Genomic DNA, 10,663 nt, shown 5'->3' on the forward strand with positions numbered 1-10,663 from the left:
TCCATTACGAGCTTTAAAACATGCCTATAGAACAAGATGGCAGGCTCCGCCATAGTAAATGATGAAAATATAACACAACATCTTTGCTGCTGGTTGTATTACACATCTAAGAACAGGCTTCACTTCACTTTAGTAACTTCACACCAGCTTAAAAAATAAGATGAAGCCTCTTTTAGAGAGAAAGGGTTTCCTCTTTGGAGTGTTTTGGCAATATTCTTTCCTAGATGTATATTCAACATTGCTTGCTATTTCCAAAACAATTTCACCTTTCGGGACTTTCGGTGGTTTCATGGAAGTCCAGGAGAGTGTATCAAACAATAAATTAATCTGTTTTCCAAAATGAAATCTTAAGGAGATGAAAATTTAAACTAATCAATTAAATCTGAGCGCTCAGCCTTACTTAGTCCTTTTATCTGTACATGAGCTGCTCTTACAGACAAAATAAAAAAAAATAAGCAGCATCAACTTTCTGTACATCTGACACTGTAGCCAACATTATTTGTCCTCCAGCTAAGTCAGGGTGCAGTTAATTATTTGGTCATTGTCAGGGTTTTGTTTACCGATGAACTCAGGACGCACACACGGGACTAAAAGTTTGAGTCTTTATTGAAGGAAGTATGCTGGGTGGTGAGTGATGAAGACCGGAGGTTCAGGACTGCAGAAGGTCAGGGATGAATGTGATGGCAGGAGCTGACGGCCCGGAGACAGATAGTCCACACTAGCTAGGTGCTTCTCGGCTAGCAGGCCTCATAGCACTCTGGGCGGCTAGTCAGGTTAGCAGAACTTGGGAGACACCAGGGCACAGAGCTGAGCTTCTCCAGGGCGGCTAGTCCAGTTAGCAGTTCTCTGGAGACACCAGGACACAGAGCAGAACTTCTCCAGGCACAAACAGCAAAGTATGAGTCAATAGAAACTGGCAGGACTAACCTTAAACAAGGAAAACCAAAGCTTCCAAGGCAAACCGGGGACTGGCATGGAGAGGTGTGGATTGATGACGGCCCAGTGCTGAACTGAAGGCAGAGGGAGGTTTAAATAGAGCACTTCACAGGTGAAACAAGGGTCTGACTAATTAACTGGTAAATGATTATCAGGTGTGACTGACTGCTGAGGAGGTGAAGTGAAAATTGACAGAAAATAACTGATGACTGAAAACTAACAATAAATAAAGTCAAACCTAACCCAAAAGAGATGAAAAAATGAAAATAACAGAAAAACAAAGCCAAACCAAAACTCAACCATGACAGTCATGACAACATAAATATACTGCATCTACACTATATTGCTGAAAGGATTGAGTCAGCCCTCTAAATTGTTGGATTCACTTGCATGTTCCTCAGTTTGTTAAATTAATCGCCAAGGCAAGGCAAATTTATTTATATAGCACATTTCAGTACAGAGACAATGCCAAGTGCTTTACATCATTAAAATATAGGAAAATAAAACAGAATAAAAGCAAGTAGGAATAAAATGTAGAAACAAAATAAAACATGGGAAAATAGAAACTAAAAGCAGACTAACAGAAGTATTTTAAAGTCTATTCTCTGAGATACAGGGAGCCAGTGTAAGGACTGTAGAACTGGGGTGATGTGCTCTACGTTCTTAGTCTTAGTGAGGTCACGGGCAGCAGCGTTCTGGATCAGCTGCAGCTGTCTGATCCACAGACTGCAAACATTTGTGAAAGAATGAGTCTCGTCTTTAAGGAGCTCGGTGGTTTCCAGCACAAGGTGGGTCCAGCTGGTGCACAGCATCACAGGTCAGCCACTTTCTGCAAAGTCCTAACTTCGTTTGGCCTTCAGATTAGCTCAAGAGCCCTATACGCAAAGAGCTTTAAGATAGGGGATTCGAATGTTGAGCAGCTGCATCCAAGTTTTTACATCAAGTGAAATGAAAACCATCAGATGCAACGGTGTAAGGCACATTGCCACCGCCATCTAGAGAGGTGGAGACTTTATCTCACATTCACAAATATTGCCTTAGTGTGAGTGGAGGAGTCTGGGTTTGGCAGTTGCCTCACACACGTGCTTCTGGAAGAATTGTCAGAAATGTCCATAAACGTTGTGGAAAATCCTCAGAATAGCTGAAGCTGTTAAAGTTGCAAAGGTGACTGAGTGGCATCATCGTAAACCTGACGGATTAAGAATGCAATCTCTTATCTACATCAAATGTGTGTGAAAGCAAGAGTCCCCAAATTTAGGTAAAATAGCATACAGACCCATTCAATGAATTAGACAACTATTGAAAAAGCTCATTTATTTGCTGACTTGGTTCACTTAGTGAAACACATTATATAGATTAATTTTTACACAGACCTTCAAGCCTTCTGCTAATCATGATGATTTTCTGCGTGCAGCTGCTAAAAACATGACATTTAAGATTAGAACATAACATTAAACCAACAAAATAAAAACATTTTAATAGAGAAATGTGGGCTTTAATGAAAACGCATGTTTAAAGGTTGTTATTTTTAAAAGATACCTCCAATGTGACAAACCCATGGGGTAATCAGGGATCTTGTACGTTGATCTTTCATCCTCTAATTGTAAGGTAATCAAGAGGACAAAAAAATTAGAAAAAGCTGTTCCTGTGTAACAGCGAGTGAGAATGCTAATCTGCAGAATGATTTGAGCAGAAGATGCAGAAGATCCATGCAGAAGAGAAAAACTAGCGGAAATGAAAGATCCAATAGTAGTATACATTTTTTGAATAATTTGAAGGAACTTGAAGAATTAGAGCAATTTGAATAATTTGAACAAATTGAAAAATTTGAAAAATGTGAAATATTTGAAGAATTAGAAAAAATTGGAATAATTTGAAGAATGGTAAGAATGAGAAGAATTTGAAAGAATTTGAAGAATTTAAAGGAATTTGAATAATTTGGGAAATTTTGAAAATGTTCAAAAAATAAAAATTTGAGGAATTTGAAAATTTGAAGAATTTGAAGAATGTGAAGGTATTTGCATTGATTTCAATAGGAGCAACCAAAAAAACACACAAAAAGTTAAATATTTTAAAAAGTATAAAAGCTAGCAAAACCATGAGATATAGCACTCGAACGTTTTGATACCAAAACTGTTGAAATCAGTTGAAGTATGCGGGAGTAGTTAGAAGCCCACAGAATAATAATAATATAGAAAAACAGGAAAACAATAAGAGAGAATGCTGTATAGCACTCTCACTTATTGTTGACTGAGTAACTTGACAATGTCATGTCAGAGTAAATATTCTGTCCAGATGCGACAGCCAATTTAACTTTTTACACACTTCATGCCGTGGCAATACTTCATACAGGTGAAAAGAATCGATGCTTCACATAATTTACTCGATCTCTTAACAGAAAACCTTTTTTTCTGCCTTCGGCATGCCGACATACATGCCGAGGGTTAGGGTTAAACGTTTTGACAGAGGCTTTGGTTGTTTTTGTCTGTCGTCCTTCAACCATTACTCCTTTGACGTGAACAACGGCCCCTTAAAACAGCTTTGAGACTATTTTTTTTTTGCAATAAAATCAGTTTCAAAGGATGAGCTGACATTTCTGTCACGATTTGAATTAAATCCTAAGCATTTACTCTCTTGTTATCTGACTTGGAGAATCAACTCCACGCCGCCTCTCTGTAATTATATTGAATGGTTGCGCTGAGAGCAGCTGGGAGTTGTTTGAAGGTGTTTTCTTTTATAGAATGGGAAATGTCACCGAAGGACCGAACATTAGATTTAAATGAAACATGGGCATCCACAGCTGTTTTGTGCCTGGGTGCTGAATTTCATTTTGTTTTGTTTTTTTTCTCTTTAATGAGTCACTGAAGAGAAAAACGACTCCCATCTGTGTGTTAAGCAGCTGGAATAATCACTTTGGTGTCTTGACAGAGCAGCCCCATGATCACTGCACATAAAAACAAAACGCATCGTAAACATTTCATCCACGTCAAACTGGATCTGCAGGAAGACAGGTTAAACATGACTCATAATGTTTAATAAAAGAACAACAGAGATGCTCAGTGGTTTTACCTGGAAGTATTTTGTAGTTAGTTTGACCAATCAGTTTAATATTTCACTAAACTTCTAGTATATTCTATCTGAACCTGCACAAACAAACTACCTGCACAAACAAACTCATCCATGCGAGCTCAATATATGCCCCCCGATACTTGGGAAAAGAATGCCCTTTAATACACACTGGTTACCATGAACAATGTATTGGTTATTTAGTCAGAAATGGGAGAGTTAATTTGATTTGGTTGATTTCTTTTAAGCACAGCCCACAAATATTTCAGCGTAGCTAAAGCTGTGGCGGGTGAAAATCCGTCCCACAACTGGTTTGGACACAAGAACACCCTCCTGTGTCCAAATTGTGGCTAGCTGGTGTGAAGCTAAAGGATTTTGGGATTATTCTCCCACTACTGGCTCAAAACAGCCCATGATGAAACCTGATGCAGTGCTCTTAAGTTTGAAAGCCTCTCACTCTTCTCGCTGTGAAGCCAAATATAGCTCAGCGTTTGTCTCGTTTCAACATAAAGCTTTAGACCACAGGACATCCAACTGGCCATGGGTGTAGCTGAAAGTCTACTTAAGGAACTTCAGTCATCATAATTTACCTCACAGTGGACAGCAGCTAGTATCCTGACCATGGTCGGCTTGGGCCTTGGCGTTATCTGAACTTGTCCTTCCAACCAATTCATTGATTGGTCAGATGTTTGCAACTTTCGCCCTGCCGGATGTTCCAGCAAGGGAAAAATCCCAAACTCAAATTAAAATGTGTTTTAGAATAGCTGAACCAGGGCATCTGGAAAGCCATGACCTCAACTAAACTGAAAGCGTGCAGACCAAGCTCAAAAAAACTGCGTCACCAGTCTCCACGCTCTGCTAAAATGAGTGATGAAGTATCCTGCCAGAATGGAGCCAGAAGCTTTACGGTGGCAAAAACAAAACAAAACAAAAAACCTGTGGTCAAGGTTCAACTCGCTAAAGGATAACTAACTAAATATGCGTGGGGGTGTATGTAAATGCAAATCCGTATAAAAATTCAAACTCGATCGCCTGTTCCTTGTATTTTATTTTTAAGACATTAAATGTTTCTTTCTAAAAATGTTTTTTTTTTTTTTTATAAATCATTTTTACGTCGTAACGCTGGAGATAGGCACCAGCAACCCCCGCGACCCCATGAGGGATTAAGCGCATCAGAAAATGGATGGATGGATTTTTACGTTGTAAATGAATGTGATTGTGGGGCATTCTGACTAGTCCTGAATCTACAGCACAGATATGGATATCTGGGTAGGGAAAATAAAAGGTAGATTTTTTTTTCTAAGGCCACGTTTGAGACACTTTACAAATAGTCACTCAGGTCAGCTGTCAGAAATGTGCAATAACGCTTAAAGAAGTTTATGTATGATACGTTCTGGTGTCTGGAGTAAAATACAAAATAAGTAAATAAAATCCACAAACTCTAGTATTTGCCCTGAGGTATAACAACTTATACAAACCACTCGTTTACTGTTTACAACAGCTACCGTGTGATTCAGCCACAGCTGCTGCTGTGCCAGTCAGTCAGATTCCCTTTCTGGCTGCAGCATGCCCAGAGGAAATCTACTTCCAGATGCCTTCAGCGCTATGAAGTTAAACTCCTGAAAGAAAAGGGCTCTTTTCCCCCAGCTTCCCAACCCCCTGCAGAAACCCGTGCATACATATGCTCAGACTCCAGAGCATCAACATTTCCAACAGACATCTTTATTCCCCTTGCGCGCTGCAGGTTTTCGGCCTTGGTAAACAAAGCGCGCCTATTCAACGTGAACGCCTACAATCCCTTGAGCGTGGAAGCAGTCCTCCGTGTTTGTCGGGGCGCATTCAAATCAGGCTCTCTCCTCTTCGGAAACTCTGACGAACTCGTCCTGTCTAAAAGGTGCGGAGAACACGAGGGGGCTGTGCGTAAAGTCAATATTGATGCAGAGGCGCTGGCTGCAGAGGCCTGGACCCCGGCTTCGCTCTCCAAACACTGTTTACCGCGGCTGGCACGCAGTGATCCCAGTGCGTGCTCAACCTGCACCAGCCGAGTGAACTCTGGACCCTGAGACAAATGGTTCCTGCGCCCCGCTGCCTTTTTTTTTTATTATTATGCTGCACACATTTGTCCGCGGGCTGACGGCCGTGTGCGCGGCTCAGCCGGGTTGTCTTTAATATTAGCGGGGACGTGTCTGCTTCGTGCGTCTAAATCTTTCCGCTGTGACACCCTCGATCCGCCTGGCTTGGGTGAAGCAACCTGTTGTTGCCTCGCTCTATCGATCAGACCCGCTTCGCTCCGGTCTCCGCGGGTCAGGCGCTGTCCGTTCCCATGGCCACCATCACAACAAGACAGCCACCGAGCACCAATTCCCGTTTAAGTGGACGGAGAGTCACAGATGGACGTGCGCCGTCCCCGCCCCGCTCCTCCACCTCACCATGACGCGTGCGTCTGCGGCAAGGGGAGATGAAGATGGCTTCTTCTTCTACTTCTTCTACCCCATGCTGTGGAATCAGCGCTGTTGTGTGAACGCAGCTCATGGCCGAAAGTGAAGGTGCCCCTCGTAACAACGGCCCCGCTGAGCTCTGTTTGCATGTTTTCAGGCCGGAAAATAAAATCTAGAGAAAATGGTCTGCACGCAGCAAGCCACAGCCGATGCAGGAGTAGTAAATATGAACAGCTCTGGGCGGGTTGCTTAAAGAATCCTGTTGTTAGAAGGAAGCAGCCGACTTGCTTGCTGGTGCATTGAAACTTTTTCCTGATTCTGCAAAAAAAAAAAAAAAAAACACATCACTATGAGCAAATATTTCTGGGGATATATAGTCAACTTAAAGAGCTTCCATGTTGGAGACAGAGAAACAGAATCGTTTCCTCTCTTTCTTTTTTTCTTTTTGCACCAGTTGTGTCAGTGCCTTGCAAACCAATTTCCTTGTTAGACTCTGATTTTTTTTTTTCCCTTTGCTTTCAGTGACTCATTGAAACCAAAGACAGCTCAGTGACACATCAGTGTGTGCTCGCAACCAGCAAGTTCCCAGCAGCTCTGTTGGTTATACAGATTCACATGTATGTGGTGCCTTAAAAAATTAATTTTGATTCTTGCTTTGACTGAGTTTTTTGGGGGTTTATTTGGAACTGGGGACAAGGCACAGTTTAGGCTACTGGCGTGCTGCTTTCTCTGCCACTTTAGACCTTTAATTTACATTTCCACCCAAAGAAACAGACTCAGAGTTCAATCCTGCACACATTCAGTGGCTCGCAAAAGTCGACAATCCCCTGTTGAAAATCCAGGTTCCTGACAGAAGACATTGTCCATGTGCAACGTAACATTCACAGAGAAGGGCCAGTAGATCCAAAATCCTGACAGGGTCGGTCTTTCTCTGCCGGTTATTGCTCAAGCTTGCTGTTGATTTCCATTTAATGTTCACCTCTACCGCCTTAAAGGGTAACCAACGTGTATTTTGACATAATTTGTTTCCAGTCATACAGAAAACGCTACTTTTAAATCTGCTTCCCTCTGCTCTACAGCAGACAGAAAGATTTTGCTGTTTTTGTGGCCTTGTTGTGCTCCCTCTTCTTCTACTTTTGCATATATAGGCTGCTTATTCTCAAAACACATATTTTTTTCCACCCAAATCCTCTAATCTTTACACACTGGACCAACACGTACCTCGGGGTGTGCCGTCTTCTGATGTTTTGGTGAATGCTGTGCTCGCACGCTGACCGTCAGCTGGCTGTTATGCAATCACAGCTGCATGGGATATAACGGTTCTTCCATCTTAACCCTTTTATGAGACCTTATATGTATTGGGTCCAAAACCCTGTATGTAGGACCTTTGTTCTCTTGTTCCATAGGGGATTTTTCTTCTTCAAAATACTCTTATTATGGTGAAAATGTGTTTATCTGCATGTGAATTGTATCTGATTATAGACACGCCTCCGCACTACAGAAGACTAACATGCACACACGGACATATTTGCTAAGGCACAGTGAAATGTTCTCCTCAAAGGAGGTTGAGTCGGTTTACATAACTGCCTGAACTGACCTGAGCACGTCACAAACAGCTCATTTATCAAGTGTCTGCTTTTGGCCCACTTTGTTTGATTCCCCCGGGGCCCTTCGGGGTTTTAGGCACAAACCGGTCATCCCAGAGCTCAGCACTACGGCTAAATTATCCGAGAAGATAACGGCTGGTGTCGATCAGAGGAGAATCGCGCAGACCTGAGTGACCCTCCATCTGGACACCTGGATGTGCAGGCGATGATCTCTGCGAGGCACAACAGCTTCTGCATACAAAGTTTCACCCAAATGTCAGGAGAGGATAGGCTGCTGCAGCGATTGTGCCATCCAAACCTTTGGGGTTGGGATGATAATCACACAAGAGATGGCATACTAATAGGTGTGACTGGCACAGTCCACTAAAAACTTTCTAAATAAGAAGAGGAATTATATTTTTCCCAGGCTTCGCCTGAAAATATTAACGTGATTCCTGTCACTCTCATGCTCACTGATGCAGTAATAGATAACCTGCACCAGGGATATCAGAACTGGATCTATATCAGATGATTTTTGAAAGTAATGCATGATCATGCAGTATTTGATGATGAGTGCAGTATGATGAGAAAACTAAACCCTTTATGCAGTTTATAGAAACTATTACAAAGTCTCTTTCAAAAGTATTGAATCCTCCCTTCCTCTTCTTTTATATTACAGCCAAATGAAACCATGTTTTTGCTGGTATTTCATTTTGCAGACCAATAGAAAATTGTGCAGGACTGTGAAATGAAAGGAATTTCACACACACACACACACACACACACACACACACACACACACACACACACATATATATATATATATATATATATATATATATATATATATATATATATATATATATATATATATATATATAAATTCAATAGTTAAAAGGGTGTCATACATTTATATTAGTGTCTCTTTACTATGATACCCCTGAATATATCCAGTGCACTCGTTGTTTTCAGAAGTCACATAATTAGTGAACAGCACATAGCTGTGTGTGATTTAATCTCAGCACAGATACAGCTGTTCTGTGAAGCCCTGAACATCTGCACCATGAAGAATGAGGAACACAGCAGATAGCTCAGGGATAAAGTTGTGGTGACGTTTCTCCAAGCTTTGATCCAACCAATTAATCATCTACAAATCCAAAAAGCTGCAGAGCTCTATAGCTCAGGTGGGGGAATCAGTTCTAATAGTAATGAAGTCCACAATCCTGTTTATTGTGGAAGAGAGGCAGGAAGAGAGCCATTAGAAGTTCTGATTGAAGTTTGGCACCAGTAAGGTAACGGAGACAGTAAATGTCTAATACACACACACACACACACACATATATATATATATATATATATATATATATATATATATATATATATATATATATATATATATATATATATATATATATATATAGCCCTGCCTAACAAAATATGATCATTTTAAGAAAAGATATTAAGCTGTGTTTAGCCTATTTTATGAAATGAATACCAATCAGATTTTAATAAACCAAAGTCTGCATTTGAGTAAAAGTTGCCCTATTTATTATGAAATTAAACTAAATGTAAAAGTGTGCTAATTAAAAGATAAATGTTTTGTGTTTTACCAAACGTTCAATTAAACCTTCAATTGAAAGCTTTTAACTTGTCTATAATAAATTTACCCTAATTAAAAATAAAAAGTTTCCACCTGCAAAAAGCCACCGGTGCTGGTCGGCCAATTTTTTCTTGAAATTCAGTTGGAGGGCCGCATAAAGTCAGCACAGGGGCCACAAATGACCCCTGGGCCACACTTCGAACACCCCTGGCCTAGTCAAAGTCCAAACCTAAATGCAATGGAGAATCTGTGACTTAAACTTCTCTTCATAGTAACTGGTCATCCAGTGTGACTGAAATTGAGCTATTTTCCAAAGAAGAACAGACAAAAGATTCTGAATCCAGATAAACTTTTGGGCAAAAGGTGGTTCCACAAGCTGTCAATTAAATGGGCTGAAGCCAAATGTAGGCCACACATTTCCAGATTTACATTTGTAAAAAAAAGATTTTATAAACCGCTCTGCTTCTCCTTTTACTTCTTCATTATGTTTCATTATTTTTATCATTTATCAAATCTTTTATTTAACCAGGAAAGTCACCACTGAGATTAACAATCTCTTTTTTAAGGGTGGGTGCTACTTTGTGTTGGTGTACAATGGAATATCTCAATTAAATGCATTTAAGTTTGAAGCTGTGGTTACATGGTAGTTTGTGGGAAAAGTCCAAGAAATATGAAGAATTTAGCAAACTGGGGGGTAGGGATTATTCAAAAACCAATAAACATGTTGAATTGTTGCAAACGGGTGACGATCTGGCCGATTTAAAGCACGTTTAACCCTGATGCCGTCCTTTCGTCCCGGAGACATGCATCCTGCACTGGGGCTGCTTCTCTTGATGAATTACTTTGCCAAATATGAAGAGGTCATTAAGGAAAACCTGCAAGGAGCGGAGAGTTTAACAGTAATGATTCACCTGTGAGCCCAGACAAGACAACCCCGCGGGGCCTTGAGGTCTGTTACTGTCCTTGAGCAGCTTTGTGGAGCTAAAGATGGCAGAGCACAGATTAACACCCCACCCCACCACACACACACACACACA

This window comes from Fundulus heteroclitus, chromosome 6 (genome assembly GCF_011125445.2).
Source record: "Fundulus heteroclitus isolate FHET01 chromosome 6, MU-UCD_Fhet_4.1, whole genome shotgun sequence".
Lineage (NCBI taxonomy): Eukaryota > Metazoa > Chordata > Actinopteri > Cyprinodontiformes > Fundulidae > Fundulus > Fundulus heteroclitus.